Source organism: Myotis myotis, unplaced genomic scaffold, assembly GCF_014108235.1.
Source record: "Myotis myotis isolate mMyoMyo1 unplaced genomic scaffold, mMyoMyo1.p scaffold_m19_p_7, whole genome shotgun sequence".
In the NCBI taxonomy this organism is placed as follows: Eukaryota; Metazoa; Chordata; class Mammalia; order Chiroptera; family Vespertilionidae; genus Myotis; species Myotis myotis.
The window spans coordinates 93,722,874-93,738,671 of record NW_023416379.1 but is presented as its reverse complement, the minus strand read 5'-3'; the positions used below and the strand labels follow the sequence as shown (position 1 = coordinate 93,738,671).

General features: G+C 46.9%; 2 pseudogenes; both read left to right on the top strand.

The window, feature by feature from the left end:
- Positions 1-9,608: 9,608 nt before the first annotated feature.
- Positions 9,609-10,565, top strand: LOC118659826 (annotated as a pseudogene).
- A 156-nt stretch (positions 10,566-10,721) lies between these two features.
- Positions 10,722-11,754, top strand: LOC118660788 (annotated as a pseudogene).
- The last annotated feature ends 4,044 nt before the right edge of the window (positions 11,755-15,798 follow it).

Sequence of the window (15,798 nt, the reverse complement as noted above, 5' to 3'; positions counted from 1 at the left end):
CTTATTAACCTTTTTGAATTTGCTTGTATTTAGCATGGTACAAAAGGTTAGGATTTGAAACCAAACATTCCTCCGTACAATAAAGATAATTACCCTTCTGGGCACCTGGCACACAGTAGGCACTCACTATATTGCAACTCATATTGACATTTCATGCAACTTTTACCATATAAGATGTAGAATTTCAGTTAATTTTGGTCAGTCTTCATAACAGAATAACCCAAATCTTGGTCATTTTGGTTGTCTTTCTAGCTTTAACTCTGCTATTGTCTCTAATTTGAAAAAAAAAAAAAAAAGAAGAAGAAGAAATCCAAAAGTTCTGATTGTAGAAATACTATAACATTCACATTGTCAAAAATTTGAAAAATACAGAGAACCTAAAAATACTAAATTATGGATACTTTGAGCACCTTCAGAAGAGATGTGTGTCCTACTTTTTTTTCTGGTCTTTCCCGCATGTCGTTAAGTTATTTTTAAATACTACTTCTAATTATCACCTAATAGTCCATCATAGGGATGCACCATCAGTTATTTTCCCAATTCCCATTGTTAGGTTGTTGTAGCCTCTATATCTTTAGAACAGCAATGACATCTCTGTACATAAATCCTCGTCTACAGCCCAAATAGTTCCTCAAGATAAATTCCCAGAGGCAGATCCAGGGTTAGGAACGTCTCTGTGGCTCTTTGGCCCCAGTTGCCAAAGCCATCGCAGGAAAGTTGTAGGAGTACAGTCACACCAGCGGTTAGACAGCTACACTGTGCTATGCCACTTGGGGAAGGCTGCGCGCGGAACTGCAAAAGGCACTGCAGTGTCAGTCAGTACACAAGAGCAAAGGTAAGTTAGATTGTAAACTCCTTGAGAGCAGTCTTGTGTCATTTCCCTTCATATCCCCATCTCCTAGCACACGGCCTTATCCAAAAAAAAAAAAAAATCTCAGTAAATGTTGATTAAATATATGGAAGGAGGTTTTTTGTTGGTTTCTAATTCTTTCTCCAGCTTTTATGGGCCTGTGTAGTTGCAAGAGCCCAAAAGACCACTCCCAGGTCCCTTGTTTTAGTATTAATTACATTTTCTTGTTCAGGAAACATTAACAAAGCGATCCCAGCCTTTCCGGGAAGACAACGAATAAATATTAATTTAAGTTGATTAAAACAGTATTCAGTAGTTGTCCCCCACCTTGTCCATGGTTTGCTTTCCAGTTTCCATTACCTACAGTCAACTGCGTTCCAAAAATGTTAAATGGAAATTCCAGAAACAAATTGGTAAGTTTTAAATCGTGTGTCTTCAGAGCATGACCACCCCTCGCCCAGCCTCTCCACATTGTGCACACTGTCCTCCGGTCCCCGCTGGGTAGCTGTCTGGTTATCACATCACCCCCGGGAGCGCAGTGCCTGTGCTCAAGTAACCCTCCGTTTGCTTAACAATGGCCCCAAAGCGCAGGAGGACAGCAGGTCCTCAAGTAACATCCTTTCATTGTAACAGTGCTCAGGTGCCAGAGGAAGTTAACTCGTGCTTATGTCAACTAGCCTGTGGTAAAATTGGTTTTGGTATATGCCATTTCGCTTAAAGTCACAGAACCTATCTACAACTTTAAGGAAGGACTACTGTAGTGATGCCGGCCATTCAGATATGTCAAAGAGAAGCCATAAAGTCTTCCTTTAACTAAAAAGGTGTATATGTACCGTATAGAAAAAAAAGCGGTATATGGAGTTTGGTACCCACAGTTTTGGTCATCCACTGGGAGTCTTTTTTTAAAAATATATTTTATTGCTGTAACCGGTTTGGCTCAGTGGATAGAGCGTCGGCCTATGGACTGAAAGGTCCCAGGTTTGATTCCGGTCAAGGGTATGTACCTTGGTTGTGGGCACATCCCTAATGGGGATAAAAATATATTTTAAAATATATTTTATTGATTTTTTACAGAGAGGAAAGGAGAGGGATAGAGAGTCAGAAACATCGGTGAGAGAGAAACATCGATCAGCTGCCTCCTGCACACCTCCCATTAGGGATGTGCCCACAACCAAGGTACATGCCCTTGACCGGAATCGAACCTGGGACCCTTCAGTTCGCAGGCCGACGCTCTATCCACAGAGCCAAACCGATCAGGGCATCCACTGGGAGCCTTGAAGTTTATTCCCCATGGATAAGAGGGGACTCCTGTATTTATTACCTGTTATTCCAGTTAAATACTTCACAAGTCCTATAAGAAAAAACTATTATGTAAAATGTTGCCTGTTTCCTTATGACAGTAAATAGTAAGGTACTCTTCAGTTGCCTAAGGCAGAAATGTGGGAGGCATTGCTATATCTCTTACCTTCTATCTGTTAACAATAAACTCCATTGCTTCTGCCTCCTTGACATCAACCCAGCCCCTTCCCTCCTTGCCCTCTGCTATTACTTCAGTAGGATTCTTCCTCTTGCCTCTTCTTAGCTACCATGCAGACATCCACTTAGCCCCTTTCACCCACAGCAGCCAGAGGAATCCTTCCCAAATGCAGATCTGAGTAAGTCATGGCCTTGATTAAAACCCTTCAGAGGCTCCTCAGTGCTTTGAAGTTAAAGTCCAAATTCTAGCAGGTTGGCCCCTGCCAACCTTACCCCATAGTCTAGTGATTCTGAATTACCTACAGTTTCTTGAACCTCTAGCAAACCTTCCAAGTCTTGAACATGTTTTCCTGTTGTCTGAAGAGCTCTTCTTCCAAGACCCTCATACACTCAAATGTCCCCTCAACCCAGAGAGAGGCCGAATTATATTTATCCTTCAAGAACTCAGATTAAAAGTCACCTCCTGGAAGCCCTTCCTAACTGCCCCTGCGCCTCCTGTTGGCCTGGGCCTGCTTTTATCACGACATTTGTCACATTGTGTTATCGTTGTTGTCTTGCCAGTCTCACATTTCAGAGTATGTTTTTAAATAAATATATTTTTATTGACTTCAGAGAGGAAGGGAGAGAGAGAAACATCAATGATGAGAGACAATCATTGATCGGCTACCTCTTGCATGCCCCACACTGGGGATTGAGCCAACAACCCAGGCATGTGCCCTGACGGGGAATTGAACTATAACCTTCTGGTTCATAGGTCAACGCTCAACCACTGAGCCATGCCTGCTGGGCACATTTCAGAGTTCTTGAAGACACGGTCTGTGTCTCAATCCTGCTTGTTTCACTCAGTGGTTATCCCAGGGCCTGACATAGAACACATCTCAAAAAAAAAGTTGTTAGTGTAAGAATAGCTATTGCCCTTCTGATTGTTAGTCTAGAGCTCAATCACTTGCCCCACATGGAATGGGACTGCTTGTCTATAGGAGCACCCCTATATGACATACCTATAGCTCTCATACATGGCTGGCAGAAATAGAAAATGATAAAACCACTTTTGAAAACTGCTTGACAATTTCTCAAAAAAATTAAAAATATACTTATCCTCTGACCCAACAATTCCACTTCTAAGGGATTGAAAATATAGGTCCACAAAAAGCTTGCACAAGAATGTTCAGAAAGCCAAAAGTTGGCACCATCCCAGGTGACCACCAATACAAGGATGGGTAAATAAACTGTGATATCTGTGCAATTGAATATTATTCATCAGCCCAAAGGAACACACTACTGATACACATATATCAACATGAATGAATCTCAAAAACATTACACTGAGTGAAAAAGCCTTTCACAAGAGTCATGCTGTATAATCTATCTATCTATCTATCTATCTATCTATCTAAAAGCCTAAGCAACTGTTATGACCGAACTACCAGAATGACCAGTCGACCAGTCGCTATGATGTGCACTGACCACCAGGGGGCAGACACTCAACACAGGACTTGCCCCGTGGTCGTCAGTGCGTTCCCACAGCCAACCTCCCGGGCTGGCCAACCTCCCGCGGTCCCTCCCCTCAACTGGTCCCTCCCCCCAGCTAAGGCTCCAGGCACCGGAAAATCTGGGTCTGGGAAACCTGTAGGAGGAGAGCAACCCCAACACTGATCAAAACAGAGTAGCAGCTCGGAGCGGGCAGAAGGGGCAAGGCAGCAGCCTAACGGCAAAGATGTAAAGTAAGCACCACCACCATCTTACCTCTGCCACCGCGCCACATGCGCCTCTCACCCTTCTACCACTTCTAGCTTGGCCCCATGCCTTTGCTTTCCTAGGCTCCCAACCGCTGATTGGCTAGCGCTCCTACGGCAGTGTGCCACCATTGGCTGAGGTCAGCTACCTATCATGCTTAAGGGCGGAGCCCCAAGAAAATGTGCAGATGCGGTGGGAGAGACAACCTGTCTGTCAGCAACTCCGCCCCAGGGAGAGTGAGGCCCCCCCCCCCCCCCCCCCCCCCCCCCCCCCCGAGTGCGGGCAGCGAGGTAGAGCTGTGTTTCTTCCTCGGAGCGTAGCTGGTGCTCAGGCCGCTGTGGGGCGCTCTGTCTGCGGTCTTTGCTTGCTGCTACCTCAGCACATCTACACAACTAGATCGGGGCCTGCCAGCCAACCTCCTGGGTCCCTCCCCCTGGCCAGCAGGCCCTGATCGCCCCCCCTCCCCTGCATGAATTCGTGCACCGGGCCTCTGGTTCCATTAGATGAAGTCCTAGAACATGCAGAACTAATCTATTTAGGGGGTGGGAGGACCAGAAAAATGGTGGCTTCATGAATACAGAGCAGTGGTTCTCAACCTTCCTAACGCCGCGACCCTTTAATACAGTTCCTCGTGTTGTGACCCCCAACCATAAAATTATTTTCGTTGCTACTTCATAACTGTAATTTTGCTACTGTTATGAATCATAATGTAAATATCTGATATGCTATATGTGTTTTCCTATGGTTTTAGGCAACCCCTATGAAAGGGTCGTTCAACCCCCAAAGGGGTCGCGACCCACAGGTTGAGAACCGCTGGTATAGAGGATGGTGATTCACTGGGAAGAGGAATGAAGGAACTTTATGGGATGATGGTAAAATTCTGTATTTTAATCGAGGTTTGGGTTACAAGTCACATTGTCACAACACAGTGAAAGTACACTTAAGATTTGTGTATTTCATGTATGCCAACAATATTGACCTATGAACTGATAATATCCATGCTGAAGTACTTAGGGGGTTGAGTATACTATAGTCTACAACTTTTAAAAATATGTTTTTATTGATTTTTTAGAGAGAGAGAGAAACGTCGATGTGAGATCAGCTGCCTCCTGCCTGGGTTATGTTGTGCACACTCTAACCCAGGTATGTGCCCTGACCAGGAATTGAACCTGTGACCTCTGGTTCATGGGACAATACTCAACCAACTGAGCCACGTGGGCCAGGTCTATTGTCTGCAATTTATCTGGACATATATTTTAAAAATAAAATGTATTGGTGGATGGATATATGGATGAAGAGATGGATGGATAATAAATGGGTAAGTGATAATATAAGTAGTGGTGAAATGTTAATATTAGAATTTATTTTTTATTTTTATTTTTTTTTGTTAATCCTCACCTGAAGATATTTTTCCATTGATTTTTAGAGAGACTGGAGGGGGAGAGACAGAGGAAACATCAATGTGAAAGAGACACACCAATTGGTTGCCTCCCACATGGAGATTAAGTCTGTAACTGAAGTACATGCCCTTGACCGGAATCAAACCCAGAACCCTTCAGTCTGCAGGCAATGCTCTATCCACTGAGCCAAACCGGCTAGGTCCTAATTTTAGAATGTAGGTGGTGAGAATATGTGATTACTGTAAAATTCTTTATTGAATTTTACAATAAGTGGCTATATTCTTTACTAAATGTTGGTTAAAAATGACCATGGCCTCTATATCACTCCATACACAAAAATTAATCTGAAAGGATCATAGACCAAAATGTAAAGCCAAGATTCAGAAAGAGTCTATAAGAAAGTATAAGGAGGCCTGACCGGCATGGCTCAGTGATTGAGCATCAACCTAGGAACCAGGAGGTCACGGTTTGATTCCTGGTCAGGGCAGATGCCCGAGTTGCAGGCTCACTCCCTGGTGGGGACTGTGCAGGAGGCAGCTGATCAATGATTCTCATCTTTGTTGTTGTTAATTGTCACCCAAGGATACTTTTCCATTGATTTTTAAGGAGAGTAGAAGAGAGAGAGAAAGACAAAGAGAAACATCAATGTGAGAGAAACACATCGATTGGTTGCCTCCTGCACGAGCCTCACCAGGGCCCGGGCCAGGGAGGAACCTGAAACCAAGGTACATGCCCTTGACCAGAATCGAACATGGCACCCTTTGATCCACAAGCCTATGCTCTATCCACTGAGCCAAACTGGCTAGGGCAGTTATTTTCTCAGCATTGATGTTTCTCTCTCCCTCTCCCTTCCTCTCTGAAATATACATATATAGATATATCTCCCAAAGTTTAAAAAAAGAAAGTATAAGGAGGCCCTGGCTGATTTTACTTAGTGGTTAGAGCATCAGCCCTCGGATTGAAGGGTCACGGGTTTGATTCCCGGTCAAGGGCACATACCTCAGTTGCAGACTTGATCTCTGGCTCCAGCCGGGGTGCATGTGGGAGGCAACCATTCGATGTATCTCTTCCCCTCCCTTCCACTCTCTCTAAAACTCAATGGAAAAAAATATTCTTGGGTTAGGATTAACAACAACAAAAAGAAATTGACAACCTGATTCTAAAATGTACATAGAAATGTAAAAGATCAAGAATAGCCAAAACAATCTTAAAAAGGAAGAAAGTGGGTGCCCGACCCCACCCCCAGCCTGGGACCCCTTCCTCCCTGGGAACCTCCCGGGGATTGCCCACCCCTTCCACCCGGCTGGGGGTCCGGCAGGCCTGGCGCAAGTCCCTGCCAGGGGCCCTGGCTCGGCCCCAGGTTGGAGGAGCCCGGAGCCTGCCCTCGGAACCACGGCCCAGAAGCTACAGCCACAGTGACTGCAGCCAGGAGATCTCTGACGTCCTGCTGCTCCTTGCACTGTCCAGAGTCCATGCTTGTGATTCTCAATAGAGAGTAAAAACACAGATTTCTAATGAAAACCAGCCTCATCAGCCACCGACTCTCAAAAGACAGAGGCTGCCCCTACCTGTTCAAGAGGCTCCTGCCCACCAAGAGCCTGGTTAGGCACAGGCCTCCAAGAAGTGGCAGAGTCCACCTCTTGCAAGTTCCTGGCAGGGATCAAGATTATTAACCACCCACTATGCCCAGCACCCAAGTCGTGGCCATCCAACAATGCCATTATCCAGATCATCATCACAGCATTGACCGCCAAAGGAAGAGAGTGGCAGCAATGGGGCCAACAAATTCATCCTCATTAGCTGGGAGGGGCAAGGGGGGAGCCCCCACTCACCCTCCAGAGCCCCAACCTCAAGCCCAAACCAGCAGTGATTCCAAGTGGACAGAAGGGATCACCAAGACCCTGGGACCAGAACCTGCAGCTACAGATGTGAGTCTTTCTAGACCACCTGGCGCCCGTCTCGGGCAGAGATGGGAGAACTGTGCAGGCGGTGAGGCAGCAGGCTGTGCTCTTTTTTTTTTTAATATATTTTTTATTGATTAAGATATTACATATGTGTCCTTGTCCCCACGTTACCCTCTACCCCGCCCCGCCCCCCCCCCCGCTCATGCCCTCACCCCCCCGTTGTCCATGTCCATTGGTTAGGCCTATATGCTTGCATATAAGTCCTTTGGTTGATCTTTCCCCCTTACCCCCACCCTCCCCTACCTTCCCTCCAAGTCCCGACAGTCCAATCAATGCCTCTCCGTCTCTGGATCAGTCCTTGTTCATCAGTTTATGTTGTTCATTATATTCCACAAATGAGTGAGATCCTGTGGTATTTATCCGCTCTCCAATTCCATCCATGCTGTGGCAAATGGTAAGAGTTCCTTTTTCTTCTTCCTCTTCTTAAAGAATACCTTTCAGCATTTCATATAATGCTGGTTTGGTGGTGATGAACTCCTTTAACTTTTTCTTATCTGTGAAGCTCTTTATCTGACCTTCTATTCTGAATGATAGCTTTGCTGGATAAAGTAATCTTGGTTGCAGGTTCTTGCTATTCATCACTTTGAATATTTCTTGCCACTCTCTTCTGGCCTGCATGGTTTCTGTTGAGAAATCAGCTGACAGTCGTATGGGTACGCCCTTGTAGGTAACTGACTGTCTTTCTCTTGCTGCTTTTAAGATTCTCTCTTTATCTTTTGCTCTTGGCATTTTAATTATGATGTGTCTTGGTGTGGTCTTCTTTGGATTCCTTTTGTTTGGGGTTCTCTGCGCTTCCTGGACTTGTAAGTCCATTTCTTTCACCAGGTAGGGGAAGTTTTCTGTCATTATTTCTTCAAAAAGGTTTTCAATATCTTGCCCTCTCTCTCCTTCTGGTACCCCTATAATTCTGATGTTGGTACGCTTGAAGTTGTCCCAGAGGTTCCTTACACTATCTTCATATTTTTGGAATCTCTTTTCTTTTTTCTTTTTCGGTTGGGTGTTTTTTGTTTCTTTGTATTTCAAATCTTTGACTTGATTCTTGGGATCCTCTTGTCTGCTGTTGGATCTCTGTAAATTATTCTTTATTTCAGTCAGTGTATGCTTAATTTCTAGTTGGTCCTTTTTCATGTCCTCTATGGTCTCACTATACTTATTGAGGGATTCATTAAATTTATCGGTGGTTTCCATAAAATTCTTGAAAAACCTTATAAACGTGGCCTTGAACTCTATATCCAGTCGTTTGCTTTCCTCCATTTCTGCCATTTGTGACCTGTTTCTTTGTCTCCGCATTTTGGCTGCTTCCCTGTGTTGATAGAGTGGCCCTGCGCGCCAGGTGTCCTGTAGGGCCCAGTGGCTCAGCCTCCCCAGTTACCTGAGGTGGACACTCTTGGTGCACTCTTGGTGCCTTGGTTGTTGTAGGATCACTGGGAGGAATTGACCTCCAGGCCAATTGGCTGTGAGAATCAGCTGTGTCTGAAGTGGGAGAACTTCTGTGCTGAAGACACCCTTCTGGGGCAAGACTTGCTTCAGTGGGGCTTTGGTGCTCACTGAGTCTGCCCCCTGAGTGTGTCCCTTATGGATCTGAGGAGTTGCAATCTGGATGGTCCCCCTCTGACCACTGGGTACAGTGGCTCCTGGATCTAAGGAGGTGCTAATTCAGCCTTTGCCTGAGGCCACACAGCAGGAGCCATGAAGACGCTCAGCTGTGAAGCAATGCAAGCCGCTGCGGGGCCTTGGGCCTTCTCTTGGAAGTTCCGGGTCTGCCTGGCTCGGCTGCAGTTAGGTACATTCACATGCAAAAGCCTCTGCTGCAGCCTGGGTGGGTCGGGGTCTCAGGGAATCAAAGGGCGGAGCAAGCAGCTATGGCTGATTCTCCTAAGGAGTCGCGTGTCTCAGTGACCCGATAATTGCTGCAAGCACCTCTGAGGGAAAGCCGCACTCAAGTTCGCCCGCTGCCCGATAGTCCAGCTTCTCCCCGTATGAGTCCTGGGTCCCCAGAGACTTCCCCGAACCGGAGTTCAGAGCAGTCGGGAGCTTGTGATTCAAAAAAACAGCCGCGTCCTCAGGTGCCACCCCCTTTCCGCGCGCACGAGAGCCGCCGTACCTCTGCACTTCACCTCTGCAGCTCCTCTGGCTCTCAGTGTGCTTTTCTTTCCTTCTAGTTGTAGAATTTACACTCAGCCAGCCTTCCTGTTGTTCTGGATGATGTCCGCTCTGTCCTTTGTGGTATTTTTCAATTGTTGTGGGAGGTGGCAATTTCCCAGTATTTATCTATGCCGCCATCTTAGTTTCTCAGGCTGCGCTCTTAACGCCAGCTTGACCAGCATGCAGTGGCTGGGAACGATGAGTTCTGGCCTGGGCTCCTGCAGCATCCAGCAAGAGATGGAGGGAAAGGAAAACCAGCACCTGGAGCCGAATCAGGTTAAGGTTGAGAAACCCCCAGGAGGATCAGCATCCTGGGAGGACTCCAGGTCTGAGCGGCCGTCGTACTCTTACGTGGCCATGATACAATTCGCCATCAACAGGACTGAGGAAACGTATGACCTTGAAAGACATCTACACGTGGACCGAGGACGACTTCCCTTATTTTAAGCATATGGCAAAGCCAGGCTGGAGGAATTCCATTTGCCATAAACTTTCTCTTCTTGACATGTTTGTTCGAGAGACATCTGCCAGTGGCAAGGTCTCCTTTTAGACCATTCACCCCAGTGCCAATCGCTACTTGACCTTGGGCCAGGTGTTTAAGCAGCAGAAACAGCCCAATCCTGAGCTCCGCCGGAATGAGACCATCGAAAGTGCACTCCCGCTGGGCACGCAGCGGAAGATGAAGCCATTGCTACTCCGGGTCAGCTCAGACCTGGTACCCATTCAGTTCCCAGCGAACCAGCCACTGGTGTTACAGCCCTCAGTAAAGGTGCCATTGCCCCGGCAGCTTCACTCATGAGCTCAGAGCTGGCCCGCCACAGCAAGCGAGTCCGTATTGCCCCCAAGCTTCCAGGTTTCCAGTCTTGGTTTAGAAGGTCACCCCCAGCCCTAGCCGGCTTGGCTCAGTGGATAGAGCGTCAGCCTGTGAACTGAAGGGTCCCGGGTTCGATTCCGGCCAAGGGCACATGCCTGGGTTGCGGGCTCGATCCCCAGTAGGGGGTGTGCAGGAGGCAGCCGATCAATGATTCTCATCGTTGATGTTTCTATCTCTCTCTCCTTCTCCTCCTCTGTGAAATCAATAAAGAAATATATTAAAAAAAAAAAAAAAGGTAACCCCCAGATTATCCATGTAGTCTCCTAGATTCTCTTTCAGGATTTGTGCCACTAGCTGGTGAGGGGGTAGCCCCTCTGCCCACTGCAGGGCCCGTGAAAGAGGAGAAACTCCTGCTTGGAGAAGGGCTATCGCCTCTGCTTCCAGTTCAGTCCATCAGGAGGAAGAAGCACAGCCCGGGGAGGAAAGGCCACACTGAGGGAGGCCCATCAAGGCGGAGAGCCCGCCCCTGAGAGAGTGGCCCTCGCAGTGCCCACCTGTTAAAGAGGAGCTGCCTCAGTCCTGGGAGGAGGGCCCCCCACTCTCCCACTCAAAGGTCCGGGAAGTCCTGCAGCGGGCTCAGGCCCCCAACCCGGTGTGTGTCTGAAATGCTGGTGATGAAACCAGTGGAGGCGAGGGAGATGAGCCGGTCTCGAAGGAAACAGCACCTGCTGCCTCCCTGTGTGGACGAGCCCAAGCTGCTCTTCTCAGAGCCCCTGGGACTTCAAGACCAGCCACAGAGCTCACTCTCCCTTCAGAGCCCTCTGTGCCTGGCTACTCCCAGGAGGAAGGAGGACCTTTTAAGACACCCATTAAGGAGACGCTGCCCATCTCCTCCACCTCGAGCAAATCTGTCCTCCCCTTGAGCCCCAAATCCTGGAGGCGTACACCCCCAGCCAAAGTTGAAGGGTTAGGTTTCAGCCCAGTATGAACCCCTGAGGGTACCTTTGGCCCTCTACCTGACTCCCTGGGGCTGACACATCTCAGTACCACACCACTGAAAAGTTGCCCCTCTTTGACTCACCCCAAGAACTCCTCCATTCTGAGCCCTTTAACCTCAACTCTGACCCCTTTAGCAGCTGTTCCCCCTCAGAAATAAAAGTCCCCAAACCAAGCTACCCTACGGTAGGGGAACCACAGGTTGCCAGCCTTCCAGCCAACCGTTCCCTGACAGAAGGCCTGGTTCTGGACACAATGAATGACAGCCTGAGCCAGATCCTGCAGGACATCAGCTTCCCTGGCCTGGAGGAGGACCTGCTGGGCCCTGACAACATCACTAGTGGCGCTCAGCTCACGCCTGAGCTGCGGTAGAGACCTGCCCTTACCCTTGCTGCCCAACCTGTCTACCCTTTGCAGTCATGTGGCTGGGCCATCCCAGGCCTGAGGAAGGACAGCAAGCAGGGCCATCCGCCCCTCTAGCCCCACCTTGCCTGGTTATGCCACGGCAGACATCATGCCACAGCCACCACTGGGCCCTCTACAAGCCTCCAGGCCCTGGTATCTGGACTCTGTGCCACCCTATGCTCCCCTAGAGAATCTGATTCCTCACTCCCCCTGCGAGAGCCGCAGGGTGGGCAGAGCAGAAACGAGGATGAAAAGATTAGGAACTCCCCAAACTGTTTGCATTCTGTGCCCAGCAGTTTCACCTTCCCTGTTCCATGCAGGGTGTCCTATAAATAGTGTATATGCTCCAAATTAACCTCTATTTTTAAATGTAAGCTTATTTCCTTAGGTCCTTATCTAAGACTATCAGAAGGGGGGTAGCGTGACAGGGGTTTCAGTTTGCTTCTGTTCCTTGCTTTTAGACCCTAGAGAAGGGGGGCCTGCAGGGCACGCTTTCCTCCGGGCCCAACTTGCCTGCCTCAAGGGTGCTTCACTCAGATCTGCTTGCCAGAGCCCCTCTTACTGCTCTTCCCTCCCACCTCCCCATGTTTCCAAGAAGCAATCCTGGTAAAAATGTCTCTTCTAATGTGTTGAGTTGAATTGGGGGTGGGGAATGGATGTATTTGAAACCGAGTGTGGGTGCCCAGATGTGTGCCCATGGGATGTGTCTCTGCAGTGCCCCTAATAATGCCAGAGAAACTAGCACTGATGAGAACTTGGCCTGAGGCTTGAGAAGGCTAAAAGGCTCCGACCTGCTGGGCTTCCTTAGCTTGCACTGCAGCTTTGCAAAGAGCCACCTAGGCCCCAGCTGGCCATATGCATGTGAGCCAGTGCAAGAACACTACTGTAACTACTCAATAAAATCCAGGGTGTAAAAAGAAAAGGAAAAAATCGCCCTGACCAGTTTGGCTCAGTGGCTAGAGCATCGGTCTGCGGACTGAAGAGCCCTAGGTCTGATTCTGGTCAAGTGCATGTACCTTGGTTGTGGGCACATCCCCAGTAGGGGGTGTGCAGGAGGCAGCTGATGGATGTTTCTCTCTCATGGATGTTTCTAACTCTCTATCCCTCTCCCTTCCTCTCTGTAAAAAAATCAATAAAATATATATATTTTTTTTTTTAAAAGGAAAAAATCTGGAGTACTTACCTAACTTTAACTTTCTAAAGTCACAATAGTCAAGACTGTGATTTTGATCTTAGGATGATCTGATAGAGGATAGAGTCCAGGAATCAACCCACACTGTATAATCCACTGATTTTTCAACAACAGTGCCAAAGCATATTAATAGGGAAAGAAAATATTTCAACAAATAGTGATGGAACAACTGGATATTCTTTATTTTTTTAATATACTTTTATTTATTTCAGAGAGGAAGGAAGAGGGAGAGAGAGATAAAATCATCAATGATGAGAGAGAATCACTGATTGGCTGCCTCTTGCATGCTTCCCACTGGGGATCAAGCCCACAACCTGGGCATGTGCCCTTGACCGGAATCAAACCTGGGACCCTTCCGTCTGCAGGCCGATGCACTATCCACTGAGCCAAACCAGTAGGGCTGGCTATTATTTTTTAAAATATATTTTTATTGATTTCAGAGAGGAAGGAAGAGGGAAAGAGAGATAGACACACCAATGATGAAAGAGAACTATTGATCAACTGCCTCTTGCACGCCCCCTACTGGGGATGGAGCTGCAACCTAGGCATGTGCCCTGACTGGGAATCCAACCATGACTTCCTGATTCCTAGGCCAGTGCTCAACCACTGAGCCACACTGGCTGGCCTGGATATTCTTATTCATATGAAAAATAATGGCCCGGCCAGCGTGGCTCAGTTGTTGAGCACTGACCTGGGGCACTCAGGGTTATGGGCTCCATCCCCGTGTGGGTTGTGTAGGAGGCAGCCATTCAATAATTCTCTCTCATCATTGATGTTTCTCTCTCTCTCTCCCTCTCCCTTCCTCTGAAATCAATTAAAAAAGAAAAATAATGAACCTTGACCCCTACCTTACACTACACACAAAAATTAATTTTTTTTATTCATTTCAGAGAGGAAGGGAAAGGGAGAGAGAAATAGAAACATCAATGATGAGAGAGAATCATCGATTGGCTGCCTCCTGCAGGCCCCCCACTGGGGATGGAGCCCGCAACCCGGGCATGTGTCCTGACCCTGAATCCAACCCGTGACCTCCTGGTTCATAGGTTGATGCTCAATCACTGAGCCACGCCGGCCAGGCTACACAAAATTAATTTGAGATGAATCATAAACATAAATGTAAAAGTTAAAACCATAAAACATTTAGAATAAGTCATAGAAGAACATTTTTTTGACCTAGGGGTAGGCAAGGATTTCTTAGCAGGACCCAGAAAGCAGTAACAAAAGAAAAATTATAAGTTAGACTTCACCAAAGTTGTAAAACTCTGCTCATCAAGGTACCTTTAAGAAAATGGACAATCAATCCCTATGTTCATAACAGCACTATTTACAATAGCTAAGATCTGGAAATAGCCCAAGTGCCCATCAGTAGATGAGTGGATAAAAAAGCTGTGGTAGCCCTGGCCAGAGCATCAGCCCAAGCACTGAAGGGTTACGGATTCCATTCCTGGTCAAAGGCATTCGTGAGTTGCTGGTTCTTTCCCCGGCCCATTTTGGGTGGGGTGCAGGAGGCAACCAATTGATGTGTCTGTCTCATGTTAATGTTTCTCTCTCATACTCTCTCTCCCCCTCCTTCCCTTCTACTCTCTCTAAAAAAATCAATGGAAAAATATCCTCAGGTGAGGATTAACACACACACACACACACACACACACACACACACACAGCGATGGTACATTTATACAATGGAATACTATGCAGCTATAAAAAAGGATTTCTTACCCTTTGTGACAGCATGGATGGACCTGGAGAATATTATGCTGAGTGAAATAAGTTGGTCAGAGAGATAAATATTACTTGATCTCACTTATAAGTGAAACCTAATGAACTTAGTAGACTGACAAACAAAATAGGTCCAAAGGCGTGGAGGTATGGAAGAGACTGACATATCTCAGAGGTGGCAGGGGGGGAGAGGGAGGAGGATGGGAAAAGATTAACCAAAAAACTTATATACATACTAGAGGCCTGATGCACGAAATGTGTGCAAGGGGCTCAGCCCTCGCAGCCTCGGCTTCGTCCAGACAGTTGTCCAGAATATCATCCGGACGTTTGGCTGCTTGGTCTAATTAGCATAATTGCTCTTTATTATATAGGATTATGTAGGATATGCATAACCAATGCACACACATAATAGTGTGGTGGAGGCCTGGGGTGGGGCAGGGACGGAGAGGAGATGGGGAAATGGGGGGGAAATGGGTGGACATCTATAGTACTGCCAACAATAAAAAAACAAATTACATGTGTAAAAATAAAAATAAAATGGATAGTCAAGCCACAGACTGAAAAAATATTCATAAAATATAGGTCTTGATGAAGGACTTGTAAAGACTTCGGCAAAGTAATTGAATAGATACTTCCCAAAGAATAATATACAAATGGCCAATAAGCACAAAAACCACCATTGGTAATCAATGTAATGCAAATTAAAAACAAACTACGAGATACCACTACATCTGTATCAGAATGGCTAAGCTTAAGAATGACAGCATCAAATGTATGTGAGGAAGTCAAGTAATGAACTGTCACATTGCTGTTCAGAATATAAAATAGTACCAACACTTAGGAGAACTGCTTGGCAACGTCTAGTAAAGTTAAACATATCTCCTCCTAAAAACCAAGCAATTCCATTCAGTGTGATGGGCAAAATAATAGCCACCCCCCCCCCAAATATATCCACATCATAATCCCCAGAACCTGGGAGTACAATACTTACATGGGCAAGGGACTTTGCAGATGTGACTATGTTAAGGATTTTGAGATAGGGAACGTTACCCTCGGTGGGCCTATTGAAATCATACGGGTCTTATAAGGGAAAGAGGAGA